Genomic DNA, 20,230 nt, shown 5'->3' on the forward strand with positions numbered 1-20,230 from the left:
ACACTGTTTCCTAACACTTCCCACCCGTGTCCCTGGCTATACTGTCTGCAGCCGATTGCAATGCCTGGTCCAGTTGTCACGGTCTCTGCAGCCCCATCTTCCCCGTCCCCGGAGGTCTTGTCTGCTTTGCTGCCCTCAGCGGGTTACCTCTGCCCCGTGGCTCCAGGCTTCTCTGCTGTAGCCCCCCATGGCTGACTGCCTCCGGCCCCACTCTCTGGGGCTTCACACCAGTGGGCCTCGTGGACCCCAGCAGGTTGCAGGCGCTCACATGGGCACACACCAGCACGTTCCCACGCCAGCCCCCCGGCTTATATCTCCTCCCCGCCCTCAACTTCTAGAAAGAGCCCGAGTTCTTGGGAAAGGGATCCCCCCAGCACCGTGCAGACTGCAATTGGCCAGGTCGCCCCCAGTCCCTCTTCTATCCAGCCATTAACGATTCGGCACTGAGGAGGCCACATCTGGAGTCCTGTGCCCAGCTGTGCGCCCCCACTACAGAAAGGATGTGGACACATTGGAGAGAGACCAGCAGAGGGCAATGAAAATAGTTGTGGGGCTGGAGGACAGGACTGGTGAGGAAAGATTGGGGGAACTGGGCTGATTTAGCCTACCTACAGAAGGGAAGACTGAGAGGGGATTTGATAGCAGCCTTCAGCTCCCTGCAGGGGGGCTGCAAAGAGGATGGAGCTGGGCTGTTCTCAGTGGGGGCAGATGACAGGACAAGGAGCAATGGGCTCAAGTTGCAGCAAGGAAAGTTGCAGCAATGGGCTCAAGCTGCAGCAAGGGAAGTTGAGGTTGGATATTAGGAAAAACTCTCTCAAGAGGAGGGTGACGCACTGGAACAGGTTGCCCAGGGAGGTGGTGGACTCCCCATTCTTGGAGGTTTTTAAGCCCCAGTTAGACAAAGTCTTGGCAAGGACCAATGGGCTCAAGTTGCAGCAAGGGAAGTTGAGGTTGGATGTTAGGAAAAACTTTCTCACTAGAAAGGTAGTAAAGCACTGGGACAGATTACCCAGAGAGGTGTGGACTCTCCATCCTTGGAGGCTTTGAAGCCCTGGGTAGACAAAGCCTTGGCTGGGATGATGCAGCTGGGGCTGGTCTTGCTCTGAGCAGGGCGTTGGACTAGATGTGACCTCCTGAACTCCGTTCGCGCCCAAACTTTCTATCATTCTCTGTTCAAGCTTTCCCCTGCCAGAACAAAACCCATCCAAAGAAACCCTGCCAACATATAACATCCCAACAAAAAGTACAACCACATAATTGTCACACATGTCCAAGGCCTTGTGGCTGGGCTGGGATGTCTTGTATAAATTGATCTTCACGTAAGGGCCGTGAAGCAGCAGAGGGCCTCATGCATCCTCGAGGGAGCTGTCGGAGCGCTGCCTTCCCTTCGCTGCAGAGCTATCTCGCCTCCTGTCTGAACACTGCTGAAGTCATTGCCTGCTAGATAAGAGGCTGCTGTCTCTTATCAGATCTCTTCTCCCCACATGGGGTGGGGGTGTTGAGATCATGATAAATTGTACCCTGCCCCCTTGATGCGGTGATATTCTTCCTCCGCTTCCTGTCTTAGACAGTTGCGTCCATTTGCAATGTGACATTCAATGGCTTTAATGGTGGAAGAAATAGCCAATAAATGTCACATTGCAAATTGACATTTGGCGGGGCACAACTGAGCAGGATTTCTGTAACCCTGCTTGCCACAGCTGGAGCCTGGGCAATGATTTCTGACCTGACGGCTCCTTGGCGGATGTGAGACTGGGGGGGCACTTAGAAAACTCAGAGGCTTCTGGCCAGAGGGTCTTGCTGATCTGCTCAGGGTCAGTCTGATCACCATGGTTAGGGTCAGGAAGGAAATTCCCCGTGTGGCATGGACTCTGGGGCGTTTTGCTTTCCTCTGTAGCCATACAGCATGGTAATAGATGCCCTCTGAGCATCTATTACCCAATTACGCCCCTGTTACAGAGGGGGGGCATGGGCAGCACCCACGTCTGCCCTGCTTGTACGTGTTGGGGGTGACCAGGAGGGTCTTGGGGTTTGCCGTGGTGCATAAAAGGTTTGCAATGGTGATTCTGGGGAGGAGACAGGGGTGAGGCGGAGAGGTGGTCTTCCGGCAGGGACAGGCGAGGCCTGGAGCAGCAGCGGTGGTAGCAGATGCTCCCTGATGCACTGGATACGTGCCCAAGCTCTGGCACCCTGATCCCACACCTCTTGCTTTCTCCTGGAAAGAGAGAGCACCACTGGCATCATTTCCACCATAGGGGCTTGAGCGAGGATCAGGCCCCTCAGCTTGACCATCCACATGACAGCGATGGGGAGCCCTCCAGCCGAGATGGTGCCAAGCTGCTATGAACCTGGCTGCAGGTGTGCCACCTGGTCCCGTCTGCCACCCCGAAAGCAGGATGTGGCCCAGCATCCGTGCCCGGGCTTTGTGAGAAAGGAGGAAACAAAGCCCATCCTTTCTGGGACGGGCAAGCTGCCCTGCCCCGAGTGTGGCGGGCGCTGCCTACCTGGGGCCCCGGAGCCCAGCGGGAAGCGGGACTGAGCTGCGGCCGCGGGGATTTCAGGGTGAGTGAGACCGCCGGGGCTTGTGAAGGCCTTGCTTCCTGCACCAAGCTAGTCTCCACTTCACCTTCCGGGGTTTTACTTCTGTATCAGCCGGGGGGGCAGCTTCTCATCGGGACGTCAGCAGTGTCAGGCTAGTCCACCTAGTGCTCGGTCTCTGGCAGTGGCAGAAACGGATGCATGAGAGGGAGAGCATTGAACCAGGTATCTCGAGTGATCAGTCCCCTCGATGGCATCCGTGCGAGCTCAAGCCGTAGGATCTGCTTTTGAGCTCCCTGTCTCATCCTGCCTCTCATCCTGTCCTCTCCTGCCTGCCTCCCACCTTCCCACGTGCCAGGCCCTCCGGTGCCCTTCCTGGGAAGCTGGGACGCGCGTGCCCGCCTTGGAGGCTGCCATCTGGGCTATGCTCTAGGGCTGCTGCATGGGGTGGGGGCCTCGTAGCTGCGCTCTCCGTGGGCTCAGTGACCCTAGCATGGGACCCCGCTGGGGGCGGCGAGTCCTGGGGACAGGAGGGAGACCAGGACATAATGTGCCTCTGTGGGAAGTGCAGCTTTGCCGAAACCCAACCCTCTTGCGGGAGGTTGGTGCTGCCCGGAGGAGGAGGCTGCAAGAGCCGTGTCAGCCGCCTTGTTCTGCTCCTTTTGGAGTGTTTTCTCTCAGTAGATTCATTTTTTTAGACTGGGCCATGCCAATGCTCCCACTGGGGCTCAGACGCAGGAGGTCTTGCATCTCTGCTCACGGTCAGACACGTGCTGCGTTTGGGGTCAGGAAGTCATTTCTTTTCCCCGGTCAGGTTAGTATGGACAGAGGGGGTTTGCCTTCCTTTGCAGCAGGAGCATGACCTCTGCCTGGCTTCTTCTGAGCCTATATTAACACCTCTTGCAGCAGCAGGATGTTGGCTGCCGTGGTCCACCAGCACCACGGGGTTGTTGAGCGTCTCGCCAAAGCTTGAGCTGCTTCCTTGGGAGGAAACCCATTGCTCGCAGTATCTGTTCGGCTTGCTCTGCTGGCGGCTGGGTCCCGAGTCCTGCTCCATCGGCTTCCACCCCTTGCAGAAGGATGCTTGCAATGAGGGGCCTCAGAGCTCAGCCCTGGCTCTGCACCTGAAGTCCTGGGTGGCCTTGGGCAAGTCACTTAGCCATTCTGCACCTCGATCCCTGTCATTCGATACCTCACAGACAGGATCAATACGCTGCTAATGCAGAAGTGCTCAGAGACACGGTTGCTCTGTCTGCACTACGGGGCCGAACTCCCCTCCCTCCTTGCTGCTCCACGTGTCTGGGTTGTTTTTTTAAAATGCAAAATTCATATTTCACAGGAGAGCTGTGCAAACTTGCTCCAACAATGGCAGGAGCCTGGTGTTAGCATGTCAGGCAGTAAAATGCTTCCTTCTTGTCAAAATCAGCATTTCTGGTGGTAAAATGCTTGCTTCTTGTAAAATTATGAACTTTTCCTTTCAAAAAGACTTTTTTCAACCTTTCTCGGCGCCTACCCTGGATGAAAAGAACTGGTCCAAGCAGGAGACTTTACCACACCTTGCTGTCCTGTGACATATGAATGCTCATTTCTACCGAGGAGAACTTGCACAATCCCTGCTCTCTTCTAGGCCCGATGGAGGGTGAGCGTGCCCGAAAGCTTGCAAATAAGTCAGATAGCTTGTTTGCAAATATATCTAGCTGGCCTAATAAAAGATGTCACCTCTTCCATGAGTTTTGACTCCTGAACTTCTCAATGAACTCTTTCGAGGACGGTGTCCTTGACATCTCAGCCACGGGTGCCGCTTTGCTCTTGGAAAGCTCTGGAGAAGGACGAGCAAAATCGTGAGCAGGGCTGGGAGGCAACCCCACCGTCTCCCCCGACACTGCTTCCTCCGGCCCCTTCTGCGAGTCGGACGGAGGTCTGGGCAGGCGCCGTCTCTCCTGTCCAGTCTTCTGGCATGCGACGCAGAGCAGCCTCCTCCGGTGTTAAGAAATAGCAGAGCCAATGTCTCCTGGCCACAAAGAATCACAGGGAAGCTCTGAAAACCTTCACATGGGTCTCTCCCCATCACAGCCTGCCTCAGTTTCCCTGTTGGTGAATGGAGAGAACCTAAAAACTGCCATTTCCTAAGTTAGACCCTAGGCCCATCTCATCCAGCATCCTGTCTCATGCCTTGGCAGAGAGCAGGTGCCGAGGGGGAGGGTAAAGAGGGTGTGTCCAGGATTCCCAACCCCCTGCTCCTCTCCCGACGCAGCTCTCAGCAATCAGCGGCTGAGGAAACTCCGACTCAGAGTCTGGAGACCTTGTTCGGGACCTCCAAGCACCGATGCCTCCCCCTTTTTGAAGCCACCAGCGTCCGCAGCATACTGTGGCAAGGAGTTCCACGAGTTAATGCTACCCCATTGTGAACAAGGACGTGCCTCCTGCTGTCTGTAAACCTGCAACCTGAGAGTTTCTCTTTAGGTCTCTAGTCCTAGCATTTTGAGAGACGGTAGAGAATAAATCCTTAGGCACCGGTCCCTGTTTAAAGGCCTTGCAGGATGTTGCGAGAACGATATCAGGAGCGGGCGCGTGCCTGCAGAAAGGCGAGGAGTTTAATCCCACAGGCGAAGGAGCTTACGGATGCCCATTGCCCTGCCCCTGCCTTGCAAAAGACTCCATGCCAATGCCAGGAGGATACAAGGAGTGGGCGAGAAAGCTTTGGAGGCAAGTTTTAGTCTGCTTACGGGTGCCCATTGCTCTGACCCTGCCTGGCAGAGGACTCCACGTCGAGCCTGCATTGCTTTCTCCCCAGCTGCCTGCTGCTGTAACAGTGCAGCGCAGCAATTTCTGAGCCGGCCGTCGCGGGAGCGGAGAAGGGGCTTGCTATCAACGCATCGACACCCTCTCATCATTTCTTTCTCACCTTTTTCTCCTCCGGCGCGAGTTGTGCTGCAGGCAGTAACAAACAGGCCGAGAGCAGCGAGGGCGGAAGGAGAGCCCCCCCAGCCAAACCAAGTCTCTGGTCTCGGTGGCTTTGCAAGGTGACTCAGTCAAGGGTCCTGTGTGCTAAACAGGAAATCCAGGGTCAGACTCCTAGCGCGATGCGTGTGCTCAGGGAGGCGCGGCGGGCAGGGTCTTGCCACCCACCCTGAGCGCATGCGGCCGGGCTCTGCCATTCAGCTTCCCCTCTGTCTTTGCCGCCATCTCGTTCTCCAACCCTGACAGCTATTGCAGACAGGATCGAGGTGCTTTTCCCACCCCCACCCTTCCCCCTGTAAAGTAATCTAGGTCTTGCTCATGGCGGAGGGCGCCTGCAGACGCCCGCCTGCTTCCGAGCGCAGCTCGTTGCAACACGCTGTCATCTGAATATGAGATATCAATTTTTTTTCTTCCCCTGTAAGTTCTCAGTTGCTAAAGCAGCATTTGAGGAAGTTCTCAGGCAGGCAGAACCCCCCCCGGCAAACAGCAGATAACGCTACAGGAGGGCGATGGACAGTGAGGCTCCAGAACGCCACACCGGATTCAGGCAGCCCAGCTGAAAAGGTACCTTATTTGCTGGCATTTACTTTGCTGCCCGCCTGCCTCGGGTTTTTTGAAGCCTGCCGGAGCGAGAAAGGGGCAGAGTTGAGGGGGTTGGTGGCTCGGTTTCGTGAGAGCCGGGGCGGCTGCTGGAGGCAGAGAGCAAAGATCGCTGCCTTGTCTGCGGAAAGGAGCCCCGATGAGATGGATGGGTTGTGCGGGGACGGAGCGTGACACTTCTGGGTAGCTCCTTTTCTCCCCCGGTTGTTTTCTGTAGCTCCCTTCATCCCCGGAGAAGAATAGGAGCGTGAGGGCTCAGAAGTGAAAAGCAGGGGGCGGTGGGCACCCCAGGTCCCCACCTGGGATCGGTTTGAAAGACGCATCGCGGGTGGACAGCACCCTCGTTCGATGGAAGCAGCAAGGCCCCAGGGACAGACCCAATCCAGGCAGGTCGGAAAGACTCGGGGTCCAGATAGGGCCAATTCTGCCTTGAGCAGGCAGCTGGGCTAGATGGGACAACCTGTGAGCCCTGCCCCCTTGACTTGTCTGTGAGGCTGTATGATTCTGCCACTGACTTTCCAAGTGATCTTGGTCAAGTCACTTTGCTTCGCTGCGTGCCTCAGTTTCCCTGCCTGAACCATGGGGATGGTACTGGTTTATGATCCAGGGCTGGTGCCACGATGGTCCTGACCCTCACTGTCTTTGGGGGAGTGGCTGGAGACCCCGGGGTGGAGAGGGCTGAGTTGCACCACTCCCACGCGGATGGGCGCTGGCTGTTTTCTGTTTCGCCTTTGCTTCTTGCAAGACTGGAAATGGCTCAAAGTCGGAAGAGTTCCTGTCACACAGGGTTCTCCTTTTGTGCCGATCTCCAGAGAGCTATCTTCAGGCACATTTCGGTTCCTGCTTTCTTTTTGTGGCTCATGCACGTGAGGGGAATCAGTGCATTTTTCCCAGGGGGGAGGTGTCCGGGTCATCCGTGGCCGGGTGATCGCTGGCAGGGCCTGAGGACGCTTGAGTTAGATGGGCTGTGATTGGCGCTGCACAGTGTGGCTCCTGTCTCTGCCTCCATCTGTCTGGCTCCCCCTGAAGCCACATCGTTAGCAGAACGTCATTAGCAGAACCTCCGTCACTTCATCCTGGGTGGGGGAGAAGAGTCAGGCCGAACAAGGGTTAATCCAGCTCCTTTAGGTCTTGCCTGTAGCAGCCCAGATGTTGTCAGCTCGTGGCAGCTGCCCACCTAGTAATTCTTGTTGATTAACTAATTATAGACCCCCAGTTTGGCAGCCAGACAGTCGGTTTCCCTGGTGACTTGTGTGCATGTGTGCGTGTGCACGTGTGTATGTGAAGAGGCTATAAGTCACCCACAAGAAGTAAGTCTCAGTGCCAGGTGCTACTTAGTGGACCCATCTACGTGTTCATTAAAGCGCATTAGTTACTGCACATTTGGTTTAGTACTTACTTAGTGAAGTAGTAACTGTAAATGTGCATATCTAGAATTACTGCGCAGTAGTGCCAGCGCACGGTTATTTAGTGACGTTTACTGCGCATTAGCCTAATAACACTGCGCGATAGGCCATTAGCTCGGTTTTTAACTGCCACGCTACTGCGCAGTGTTATTAGGCTAATGCGCAATAAGTGTCTCGTGTAGATGCACCCAACCTATAGCAACGTGAAGTGGTGTCACCAAAGAGATCCAACCCAGAAGCTCTTTTGGACTGGCTCGTGGCTTGTCTAACCAGGCAAAAAACCCAGCCCAAATAAATGGGGGTTGCATTTACAGAGGAACAGCTCCTCTAGATGAACTCCAGGAGGGAGCACTTTCATCCCCGAAGCGTGCCTTTTTCTGATTCAGCTCAATCCACTTTTCAAAGTGGCCGTGGATGCCAAAGTGGAGTCAGCGGTGAATTAGTCTCTCAGCACACCCGCACGGGGTGGTAACTCGGCTCCACCGGCTTGCAGTCGGGTAAGGTGGGATCGCATTCAGCTCCGTCACGTCCTGAGGCCCGTGATAAAAGCCGGGCGAGCTCTTGCTGTGCAATCTGTCACGTGGGAGAGTCCGTCATGCCCACACAGCTGGGGGAAAAGCACGTGGCTGTCTCACAGGAAGGGATGGCTTGAAAGCAGGCGTCCCCGGGGCTGACCGCCTTGAGCAGGAGTGAGCTCTGGTAGTCACCCAGCAAAGGGGGTGACCGACCCAACACTGACCGCGAGCCTGTTGCACGGCCAGAGTTGGACCTCTTGCTGGGTGCAAGGCAGGGGAGGGAACAGAAGTGTCGAAAAGCCCTGTCGAGCCTGTCCGAGGCTGCCGGGTGGGCTGGTGCAGAGCCCATGCCTCTCCCCAGACCACGCCAGGCCCACGGTGCCTCGCGTGGCTGACCGTGACTCAGGGCCCAAAGTCATTCTCGGGCCCACGCACGCCTTGGGGGTGAAAGCAGGATGTCAGCACCCTGCCGGTGGGTCGTTTCTGCGGCTTGGCCTCTGCGGCAAGCTCCTTTCCTCCAGTTCGCTGCCAAGGCACTCTTGCTGCCTCTCTGAGTCGCTTACAAAACCCTCTGCTAGGGGTTGCTTAATCCAGGGGAAGAATGCGTGTGGCAAGCGAGGGCAGCGGGCCAGCGACCGACGGGGCGCAGGGAGGACGGGCCTTTCCTCCCTGCTCAAATGGAGCCCGGAAACGGAGCAGAGCGGACTAAGGTGAAATAGCCCTTTAGTGCCGGGCAGTGGGAAGAGCTGCCCTGGGACGGGGAAGTCTCCCTCCCTGGGGCTCCGGGCAGAGGCTGGGCCACATCTGGCTGAGCCACATCTGGCTGAGCCAGACTGGGTGCCTCTTGAGATGACTCCTGGAGGGGTTTGGCTAAGGGGGTCTTGCCCTTCTGCTCAGGGTCAGACTGATGCTGCATTTGGGGTCAGGAAGGCATTTTCCACCCCCGTGGTCAGACTGGTGCAAACTGGGGGTGGTTTGCTTTCCTCTGTCGCAGGGGCACGGTCTCTCCCTGGGATCTCTTGAGTGTATACTAACGACCATTTGCAGAAGCAGGGCGGTGCTGTGCCCCCTTGCTTTACCTGGGGCATTGGGCCTGTGTGGATGGGAGGCTGGGGCACTTTTTAAGAGCGGGGTAGATAGAATTAATGCCATTGTCTCCTAGACCCATGGCTGAGGCAGGGCTGGTCCTACCCAGCTGAGACCTCCCGAGGTCAGCCTGACTTTTCTTCGATTGCATGAGGCCTCTTTTGAGCCCGGGGCTCTCTGCTTTTCATGCAGGCAGTGACCTGAGATGTGCTTTTATCTCCCCTCCGGGGAGGGTGAATGCCTAAAATCACCTTGCACTTCCACGCTGCCATCCCAGGGGTTCCCAGACATGAATGGGTTAAACCTCACTGGGAGGTGGCCTCTGGGGAAACTGAGGCAGGGGTTAATATGCATCTTTTCATACCTCAGGGCAGAGTTTACTCAGGAAATAGCTTCCCCTTCCTCAACCTGACCTCTGTGGTTTCTGCCATTGGCAGAGGTTAGTGATGAAAAACCCCACCCAGCATTTAAAATGGCCCCTGAGGATGGAAAATGTCTGTGCATGTCTGTGGTGAGGTGCCCTGGGCTGACTATGCCCCTTGCTTCTTTATCACTTCGGTCACAAGTTTCTTCTGGTACAGCTTTACTTTCCAGACTTCCCTTTGGCTTTTCTAGGGTGATGGCTGCTAAGGGGTTAATGTTTTAAGAAAGAAACTGGCTAAATTCTGATTTTTTTTTCTCTTGTAAAAATTAGATGTTTTTATTTGTATCCAAGGCCAAATTAGCCAAACCTAAATCCAGATCCAAGCGTCCAGAACCGTAAGTGGCTCTACTACCGGCAAACATCCTCCACCCACACCCGGGGCATCAGATGTTCCCAAACCCTTTGGCGGGCATGCTACGTGCAGGCCAGATTCAGATAACTGATTTAATCCCCCAATGCCCCCTGTGTTTGGGGCTGGGAGCTCCTTCTCTCCCCACCCATCTCTTACCAGGGGGAAGGACCCGGTCCCCAGGACCCTGGGGAGGTGTCGCGTTGCATGTGTCCCACAACACTTTGCTCACTCCAGCTTGCCAGGCTGACAAGCAAGAGGCCCCCAGACCCATTGCCTTGCCCGTGGGATCCAGGTCCAAAGCGGAGCAGAGAGCTGCGGGAGCCCAAGAAGCAAAGGAGCAGAGCAGTGTTTCTCCCAGAGGCAGACAGTGGTCTCCCTCAACCCGTGTTGGCCATAGAAGAGCTCATTAATGCTAATTAGAAATGCTCCTTGTTCAGGAACCACCGCCTATCAGGAGGTGATTCGTGGCTATGGGCTCAGAAGCCTGGCCCGCTCACCTTGGTGTTGGCAAACCACTTGTCCCAGGCCAGGTTAGGTGGTCCAGCTGGCGTCGAGATGGATTCCTCGACAGAAAAAAAATGCAGACAAAACTCTTTGGGTAGAGGCAATATCTTTAATTAGACCCAATAGATGCAAAACATTTTTTTTTTATTTGCAAGCTTTCAGGCCCAAATGCCCTTCGTCAGGCAAAGGAGAATTCAAAGATTGTAAAATTTCTCCCAGGTAGAAACAAAACTTCATATTGCACAGGACAGCACGCCGGGAATTCAGAAACCAAACCGTGCTTCTCTTGACAGCAAAACCGAGTAACCCAGTGCTTGTCGTACAGCACTATGTGCACGTACGACAAGACCAGAACAAATCCTTGGTCCCTATGCAATAACTATCAAGGCATGTGTCTAACATGGCTAATAGCAGACGAGGAGCAGGAGCAGGTTATCTGAGGTTATCCTTGGAGGTTTTGAAGACCCGGGTAGACAAAGCCTGGGCTGGGAGGGTGTAGCTGGGGCTGGTCTTGCTTGAAGCAGGGAGCTGGACTAGATGTGAGGTCCCTTCCACCCTCATCATCTATGATCCCTGGTCAAAGGTGTGGTGATGCTGTACCCAATCCAGCCTTGCTGGACTCACTCGATCCCTCCGGGGGTGTCTACAAATCCTCAACCTTTGCAGGCTGGGTTGAAGCTTGCATAGACTTAAAATTTCCATCCTTTTCCCTCTCAGGGACTGAGCCCCTCAGGACTCTTCCTCGGAGAGCTGGCTCCCGCCAAACCGAGCAGAACCACTTCCCACTCAGATGGCCTTATATAGGCCAGCATTGCCCGATATTGCTTAATCCGAATCCATTCACACCTCTCGCACGACCGTCTCCCCCTCGTTCTGCACCCCTTCTTTCCCACCCGCCAACCCGCCTGCACATCATTCACAAATTGAGACACGCTCTTTCCCCTCAAATAGCCACTTGCTCCACCACGCTCCTGGCAGTTTCACTTTTGCAAGCCCACGTGTATCTGCAACTCATGATGTCCTCGAGGGGTTGAAGAGTTCACCCTTCCTCAACTTAGATTATTGCACATGTCTTAAATGACGCACATGTGACATGACTAAGCTGGGATGATGCAGTTGGGGCCGGTCCTGCTTGGAGCAGGGGGCTGGATTAGACGTGACGTCGTGAGGTCCCGTCCACCCTCATTGTCTGTGATGCTATGATTTTATGTCTTAAAAGCTGAACTAAATGCATGGAAATGGAATAAGTTCTGCATCAGTCTTCACCGACAACCCCGCTGGCAGCGGAGAGGCCCTGCTTCTTCTCCTGGAGCAACCTAATGGGCACCATGCCCCCACAGCCAGACTCAGACCTCTCTTCTCCTTGCTGGGCAGCTCTGTCCAGCTTGGAAAGGGCAACTCAAGCTGGCATGTGATTCTGGTCCCTCCGCCCACCCCATAATGTGCACAGGCTGGTTTCATATTTAATTGTTAAGGAAAAGGCAATGCTCATTTGCAGGAAGCTAGCGGTCAGAGGTTTGCCCCCAAAGCCTCTTGATTTTGGGCAGGCTTGCCGTGATCACACCAGGCCCTTTACAGACAATATGGACCGGATAGTGTCAGGGTCCCATCCTCAGTCCACCTGCTAGGCTTAGGGCACCTGGGTGTGCCCCTACTGCACCCTGCAGAAGGCAGGTTGCTCCTTGCTGCTTTAGTCTTAAAGCTCAGGTGATGGCGTGTTACGAAAGCAAGACCCGCCTACACCAAGTGGGGGGCCTAAGAGGTGGGTCTGGCCCCTGGGGGGGATAGAAAGCGGCATGCAGAAAGGCTGGAAGGAAGTGGAAGGGCTGTTGCTCCATCTCTCACCCCAGAAGTGGCTGCATTTCAGTGAGGCTTGAAATGAACCCCGTCTACCCAGGGTATGACTCAGTAACGGGTGTGAACTGGGCCCGGCTGGAGGGCACCTCTCTCTTGACGGGGCATTAATGCAATTGTCTCCCAGTCCCATTGTGGCCCTGGGCTCTGCAGCGGTGAAGGGGGTCACGTGCAGATGGCTCTGGAGAAGGGGTGCTCAACCCCCGGCTCAGCAGCCAGATCCGGCTGTCGGAGCTGTGTCACCAGCCCGCTGGGCTCCCCACGGGTCTGGAAATTTGGTGGCGGGGGGAGCAGAGGCAGTGTTCATTGCTGCTGCCCTGCTGCCAAATTTCTGCCCCTGTAGGGACTGCTGCAGGCAGGATAACGCAGCTGTGTGTGCTAGATTGGGATCCAGCCCCGGACCAGCCCTCACACGACTTGTCTGGTCTGCAGAGGCTGGACACTGCTGTTCTAGAGTAGTGGCTGGCAACCTTTTCGGGTTGGGCACGGGCAGGAAAGACCCAGCTCCATCAGGGACGGGTGAGCGCCTGGATCTCCCCTCTGCAGCAAGTGCTCACAGGCCAGACCTGCAGGCCAGATCCAATAGCTGCCCAGGTCGAGCCATCAGGTGCCAGCCTCTATTCCCAGGCAGCGCTAGGATGAAGGAAGAATTCCCGCGTGTCCCCCAGCGTAGCCGCAGCAAAGCAGCATGCGGGATGCTGCAGTGAGAGCTGGGGGGCTGAGCCTTTTGCATGATGCCATTTCATGGACTCACAGGCCGTGAGGGTGGGAAGGGACCTCAGGGTGTCACACCTAGACCAACCCCCTGCTCCAGGGAGGACCAGCCCCAACTACATCATCCCAGCCAGGGCTTTGTCTAGCCGGGCCTTCAAAACCTCCAAGGACGGAGAGTCCACCACCTCTCTGGGGACCCTGTTCCAGTGCTTCACCACCCTCCTAGCCAGAAAGCTTTATCTAATACCTAACCTCAACTTCCCTTGCTGCAGCGGGAGCCCATTGCTCCTTCTGTCATCTGCCCCCACTGAGACCAGCCCAGCTCCATCCTCTTTGCAGCCCCCCTGCAGGGAGGTGAAGGCTGCTGTCATATCCCCCCTCGGTCTTCTCTTCTGCAGATTCAGTCAGCCCAGGTCCCTCAGGCTCTCCTCACCAGTCCTGTCCCCCCAGCCCCCAACCATTTTCACTGCTTTCTCCTGGACTCTCTCCAATGTGTCCACATCCTTTTCGTAGTGGGGGGGGCAAAACTGGACACAGGACTCCAGATGTGGCCTCGCCAGAACAGAGGGGAAGAATCACTGCCCTTGATCTGCTGGCAACAGTGATGCTGCTTTGTGCAGCGCTTTCCATGAGGTTTCTTCCAAGACATTGGGCAGGGAGCTGGCCGGACAGCCTTATTTCTTAGAAAAACAGGGAGAGCTACTGCTGCTTCATGGCGGAAAGGGGGCGTTTGGTGTGGGCATCCCTCAGCTGCCAGGTATAGAGTGACGTAACGGCTCTATCTGTCTGGACTGGTACTGGCACAGGCTGCCGCGATGTTACCCCCGCAGGCTCCTGTAGCCCCGTGAGTGCAGGAGGATGGTGCTTATATTGAACCCTGTTTCCTTTGGGGTTGAAGTTCTGGCAATTCAGCTCACTCCCATCTCTACAAGAGCGTGTAGCTGCATTATAATGGCTGGTATCCCCTCTCAAGGGACAACCTTCCCTTCCTCTTGGGAAGAGGTTAAAAGTTACATCTCTCCACAGCCTCTGTGAGCAATGGTGGACCCAGTGCTGAGCCTCATGCCCTCGGCTGGCGTAGGACTGGCCTGGGTAAGAGTGTGCCCCATGGAGCTGTTACCTCCTTAGGACCCCTCTGCTAGCGTGGGGCAGTCCCTCCTGCAGCACCCTGGCCCCCAGTTCCCTTCCGTGGAGCTGCAGGAAATCTTACAAAACAGGGCAGGGGAGCCGGGGCTTGAAACTGTTCACTTGCATGGAAGGTTTTTGTCCTTGTACCTCTGTTCGGAGCCTGCTTGGCCCGAGAGTGACCCGGCAGTGGAGCCCCGAAGTGAGACAACACCTTCTCCTCTCCCAGACCCTGTGCTCTGCCTACCCAACGCACCCCGCCTGACGTTCACTCTTGTAATGCTATGTCCTAGGCCTGCCCTGTTTCCAGCTGATGCCTAGGGGCAGGTGTTGCAGAGGAAGTTTTTAACGGCTATATAATGTGCAAACAAGTCACCCCAAGTTCTTGTAGTGGGTCAAATACCCTCAAGGGCTGATAGGCCTGTGTTTCCCAGAGGGTACAGGTCCAGCATCGGTCCAGACTCTGGGTGGTGGCGGACAAGAGAGGTCTCCCTGAAGGGGCTGCATGCTCTGGGGTCTGGGAGAGCAGAGCCTGCTTGTGTGAAGAAGGAGGGAGAGCAGACGTTGGGGGTGGGGGAATGACACCCAGAGATCATTTAAGAGCCGCCATGATTGAAAAGAGGCCTGAACCGGGCTTCCAAAATGACATAGGTACCTTACACGTCTGCTGGTGTGTGTGTGTGAGAGAGAGACAGAGCTGCCACACCTTGGTGTGTGTCCTGGGGGGCACGCAGATATGTCAGCAATGCTGTATCGCAGCACAGTCCCCTTTGCAACTCAGGGGCCTGCGCACGGCTCTGGGTAAAACAAAGGGCGGTCTGAGTCTCCTCGCCATAGCTCCTTTCCAAGGAGGACTGGTTCATGGTCTTTTTCCTTTGGCCCCCCACCCTGCTTGCGTCAAGGAGAAGCGTCAGGGCCATGACGGTAGCTGTGGGGCTCTAACTTGGGGACGCATGTGTGGCATCAGCACCTCGTCCTGGAGGTGGGTTGCCTTCTCAGTGGCTGCATCTACACAAGATGCTTATTGCGTAGTAGCTTCATAGATTTCATAGATTTCATAGACATCAGGGCTGGAAGGGACCTCGGGAGATCATCGAGTCCAGCCCCCCGCCCAAAGGGCAGGAAGTCAGCTGGGGTCAGAGGATCCCAGCAAGATAAGCATCCAATTTACTCTTGAAGGTGTTCAATGTAGGTGCTTGAACCACCTCCGATGGCAGACTGTTCCAGACCTCGGGGGCTCGGACAGTAAAGAAATTCTTCCTTATGTCCAGCCTGAAACGGTCTTGCAGGAGTTCGTGACCGTTCGACCGCATCATCCCTTGGGGCACTCTGGTGAACAGACGTTCCCCCAGATCCTGGTGGTCACCCCTGATAAGCTTATAGGTGGCCATCAGATCACCCCTGAGCCTGCGCTTTTCCAGGCTAAAGAGTCCCGTGGCTCTCAGCCTGTCATCGTAAGGTCTGTTTTCCTGACCTCTGATCATGCGCGTGGCTCTCCTCTGGACTCTCTCAAGCTTCTCCACATCCTTTCTGAATTGTGGAGCCCAAAACTGGATGCTGTACTCCAGCTGCGGCCTCACCAAGGCCGAGTACAAGGGGAGAATGACGTCCCGGGATTTGCTCGAGAAGCATCTATGGATGCACGCCAGCATTTTGGTCACTTTACTAGCCGCAGCATCGCATTGCAGGCTCATGTTCATCTTGTGGTCAGTGATGACCCCCAAGTCTCTTTCTTCTGTAGTGCTATCCAATGTAGCACTGCCAAGCCTATAAGGGTGCTGCAGCTTTTTCCTCCCAAGGTGGAGAGCCTTGCATTTTTCGGTGTTAAACACCATCAGGTTCTCGTCTGCCCATTTGCTGAGCTTGTCCAGGTCAGCCTGGATCACCCGCCTATCTTCTGGTGTGGATGCTTTGCCCCAAAGTTTGGTGTCATCGGCGAACTTGGCCAGTCCTCTCCTGACGCCAATGTCCATGTCATTAATGAAGATGTTGAACAATATGGGTTCAAGGACAGAGCCTTGGGGGACCCCACTGGTCACAGGGCACCACGATGAGTGATTGCCATCGATCACAACCCTCTGGGTCCAACCACGGAGCCAATTTCCCAGCCAGCGGATCGTGGTGGAGCCAAGGCCACAACTGTGGCTTGTTACTACTGTGCTGCTTAGTAGCCGTGCAGGGCACAAACCATGATATGACACTACCGCACTGTAGTAAGGGGCTAGTGCTCAGGCAGCACCATCAGGAAGGCTGCACAGTAGTGCTGGTTACTGCACAGTCATTTGGCACTTGGGTATGTATGTAGTAAATGACTGCACAGTAACGACTGTGCAGCCAGTGGCGCTGAGCTGCAAGACTGAAGCCCAGGGCACCTGTGGCTGGGAGAGCTCTCCCGGCTCCGGGATCTTCACCTGGGACCTGACTCAACTTCCCCGGTGGCAGCAACTCCTCGCAGACTCTGAAATTCAGACGATGTCGTGGCGGTGCTCATCACAGTAGGGATGGGGCTGAGGGCTGCGGGGCCTGCCCTCCGGTCGGATATAACGAATGGCTGCTGCATCCCATCCCAGAGGCCGGCATGCAGCTTCTGGCCTGCAGGAAGCACTTTGGGGTCCGAGATGGGAGAGGTGGGTGAGGCCTGTTGGGCAGTCTAGGCCACAACTGGATGGCTCCCCGCCCCATTTGGGGTCTGCTCTTAGGAGAACGAGCCCTTTGCTTGCCCCTGAGTGTCTTGGAGAGGGTCAAGGACCCCTCCTGTGCCGTGTACTCTAGGGTGCCTACGTAGGAACCAGCACGTGCAGTGTAGTCAGTCAGTAGTGATTATGAGGGTCGGGACACCCGCCCCTCGGCTCCCTCCCAGGGGCTGGCTGCCAATGGTCCCCTCCAGGACATCTTGTAGCCTCATCCCAAAATGAGACAAATGGGTCGAACTTCCACCCTTTCAATGGGTCTGGGTGCAAGTGCCATCTGCAGCCTGCCAGCGTGATGGCCGTGGAAATTGCCGACGATGGCTCCCTCTGTTCCCCAGTCCAAGGGGCTGAAAAGCTGCCGATAAAAGACACCGCTGTAAAGCAAGCCCCTGTCTAGCTCTGAGGCCAGGGGCTGACCCCCAGCATGGGTTTCCAAAACACCTGGGCTGATGGCAGAGGCACGACGTGGGGCTTTTTGAGGAAGAAACTGGCTGCAAGAGTGCTGGTTCATACAAAGGGTTCGAATGCATGAGTTCAGTGTGAAGGTCAAGGGCATCCATTGGTTTGGGATGCCACATGAGCTCACGAGTCAGCGGCTGGGTTTTGCTTCTTACGCCAGATGGGAGTGGCTCTAGTTGCTCAAGGGAGTTAGGAGCCAGGCCTCTTGAGCTCTGACACTTGCTGGCGGTCTGACATTGGCCCAGTTATGTAACCCTCATGATTTTTTTCCCAGGAAAGTACCTCTTGGGCAAACACGCCTCTGGCCACGGTGCCGGCAGTACTCAGGACATCCTGTCGCAGGCGTCTGCCAAGGAAAAAGCAATCTGTTGCTCTGTAAGCCGTGAGCTCGGGGCGGCTCCCCGGCCACTTCTGCTTTTTGCAGTCACCAGCAGGGAGAGAAACCCCTTAGGGATCTTTCATGCAAACTCAGATGGCACTGGCTCCTCTGGGCAAAATCTACTTGCGTAAGGCGCCCAGCTTCCGGCCTGACCTTTTACCAAGTAGCCACGGCTGGGAAAGGGGTGGCCAGGTTTTCTTTTTGTTTTGCCAACTAAACTGGACATCCTGCAGAAGTGAACAGATGAGGAGGGTGCTGTCCCAGGAGCTATTTTTATGTTTTGGGGGTTTTTTTGAATTCCCAAAATGAAGCAAGTGCATGTGCGTGTGGCCATGCATGCAGGCAGAGGCTGCTAACTCCACCGAATGCAGCTGTTTCTCGCGTAGCTGCAGCAATGGACTGAAGGAAACCCCGGTGGTAGGTCAGGCATCTTCACTTTGATTTATCGTTCGAACACCCTCTTGCATGGTGGAGCCTAGTAAACTAACCGCTGACTTTCTCTGGGCTCTTTGAACCTCCTCCCCCACCCCATCTCTGTGCTCTCTGTCTCTCTTTCCTTCCTCCCACGCGCCTTTGCATTCAAAGCTCGCTCTCTTCTGTGGTCAGGGGGCTGGACTAGCGTCCTTGCAGTGACGCCAGCAGCAAAGGGCCTGCACACACAACGTGTTTACATGGGTCCAACCTGCTCGCAGCGTGTAAAAAAGGAGCCAGGACACCATGTGGAGCTGGACCACGGCAGAAATGACTCGGCTCTGCTATAGGATCGCCCCTGGGAAAAATATCAGGGGTGAAACTACACCAGTGCAAGTCTCATGTGTCTGCTTCTCTCCAGGGGTAGCTATTTCCTTAATGCAACAAGCTCTTACTGGCTCCACTGCCACCAGGCTGTGGGGGTGGTGGGACACTTATGTTACCTGCAGTGACAGCAACCCTATGAGAGGTATCGTCTATCCAGTCTAGACACCTGGGTTATCCAGGTATAAACCGGTGTAAGCTATGGTGGGGTTAGTATGTGTCCAGGCCCCAATTAAGGCATCTAAGCAGTGCATCCGGCCTGTGTGGACCGAGCAGAGCTGCAGACGGCAGATTTAAGGGTGCAGCGATCATGACCTACCTGACTGCCTTCTAGGACAAGATGATTGGCTCTGTGGCTGCGGGAAGAGCAGTGGACATGATATACTTTGAATTTGACGGGGCTTTTGATACAGTCTCCCACAGCATTCTTGCAGGCAAGCTAAGGAAGTATGGGCTGGATGAATGGGCTGTAAGGTAGATAGAAAACTGGCTGAATCATCCGTTTTAAAGGGTAGTAATCAATGGCTCAATGTCTAGTTGGCAGCTGGAGTGCCCTGGGGGTCAGTCCTGGGGCCAGCTTTGTTCAATGTCTTCATCAATGACAGAAGATGGGATGCAGTGCATCCTCAGCACGTCTGCAGGCGACTCCAAGCTGGGGCAGTAGTAGATACACTGGAGGGTAGGACTAGGATTCAGAGTGACCTGGACACATTGCAGGATTGGGTCAAAAGACATCTCATGAAGTTCAACAAGGGCAAGTGCAAAGTCCTGCATTTAGGACAGAGCAATCCCATGCACCAGGACAGGCTGGGGGTGACGGGCTGGACAGCAGCTCTGCAGAAAAGGACCTGGAGGGACAGGGGACAAGAAGCTGAATAGGAGCCAGCAGTGTGCCCTTGGCGCCAAGAAGGCTAATGGCATCCGGGGCTGCATTGGTAGCAGTGCCATACCTAGACTCCTGGTGGCTCTGGGCAAACTTTTACTATTGGGCCCCTTTTCACCAGAGGTAGTGATAATAATAAGTGGACAATGGGAAAAATTACCATTTTTATACTTTTTAATAGACGATGAATAGAAGATGTAATGTAAAAAAAAGAAAAGAAAATCAAATGTTCAAATCACGTTTTTATTATAAAATGTTTGCATAAACTCCACTCTGCTGCATTTTTTGTTGCAAAAATCTTTATCACATCTGTGGTATCGATGTCTTTAACTAGTTCATTCTCAGTTGATAACATTGCCAGTCCATTCAATATCTCCCTACTTATGGAAGAACATAAGTAATTTTTAATTATTCTTTTTTTTGCAATTGTAATTTTTTTTTCATTTTTGGGTCCCCTTTCTGGTGGCTGCCTGGTTCGCCCAGGCCTGTGTCTCGGTTTGATTGGTAGGAGAGTTGCCAGCAGATGGAGGGCGGTGATTTACCCCCTCTATTCAGCACTGGGGAGGCCACATCTGGAGTCCTGTGTCCAGCTGTGGCCCCCTCACTACAGAAAGCATGTGGACACATTGGAAGGAGTCCAAAGGAGGGCACTGAAAATAGTTGTGGGGCTGGAGGACAGGACTGGTGAGGAAAGCCTGAAGGGAAATGGGCTGATTTAGTCTGGAGAAGAGAAGACTGAGGGGGATTGAATAGCAGCCGTCACCTCCCTGCGGGGGGTTGCAAAGAGGACGGAGCTGGGCTGGTCTCAGTGGGGGCAGATGACAGGACAAGGAGCAATGGGCTCAAGTTGCAGTAAGGCAAGTTGAGGTTGGATATTAGGAAAATCTTTCTCACTAGGAGAGTAGCGAAGTGCTGGAACAGGCAACCCAGAGTGGTGGTGGCATC

The 20,230-nt window shown here is 55.0% G+C and overlaps 1 protein-coding gene across 6 annotated transcripts in view; it reads left to right on the forward strand.

The window, feature by feature from the left end:
• Window positions 1-20,230, forward strand: part of ARAP1 (ArfGAP with RhoGAP domain, ankyrin repeat and PH domain 1) — a 113,068-nt gene that overhangs the window by 33,869 nt on the left and 58,969 nt on the right. Inside the window, exon 1 of one of the 6 annotated variants that reach the window (XR_016439675.1) lies at window positions 6,043-6,063. The exons of the other annotated variants lie outside the window; for them this stretch is intronic. The gene's annotated coding sequence lies outside the window, so the exon portion shown is untranslated. Of the gene's footprint in view, window positions 1-6,042; window positions 6,064-20,230 lie in introns of those variants that run through there. 6 annotated transcript variants of the gene reach the window in all.

The sequence above is a fragment of the Crocodylus siamensis genome, chromosome 1, assembly GCF_052110815.1.
Source record: "Crocodylus siamensis isolate JL-2025a chromosome 1, ASM5211081v1, whole genome shotgun sequence".
Classification (NCBI taxonomy): domain Eukaryota; kingdom Metazoa; phylum Chordata; order Crocodylia; family Crocodylidae; genus Crocodylus; species Crocodylus siamensis.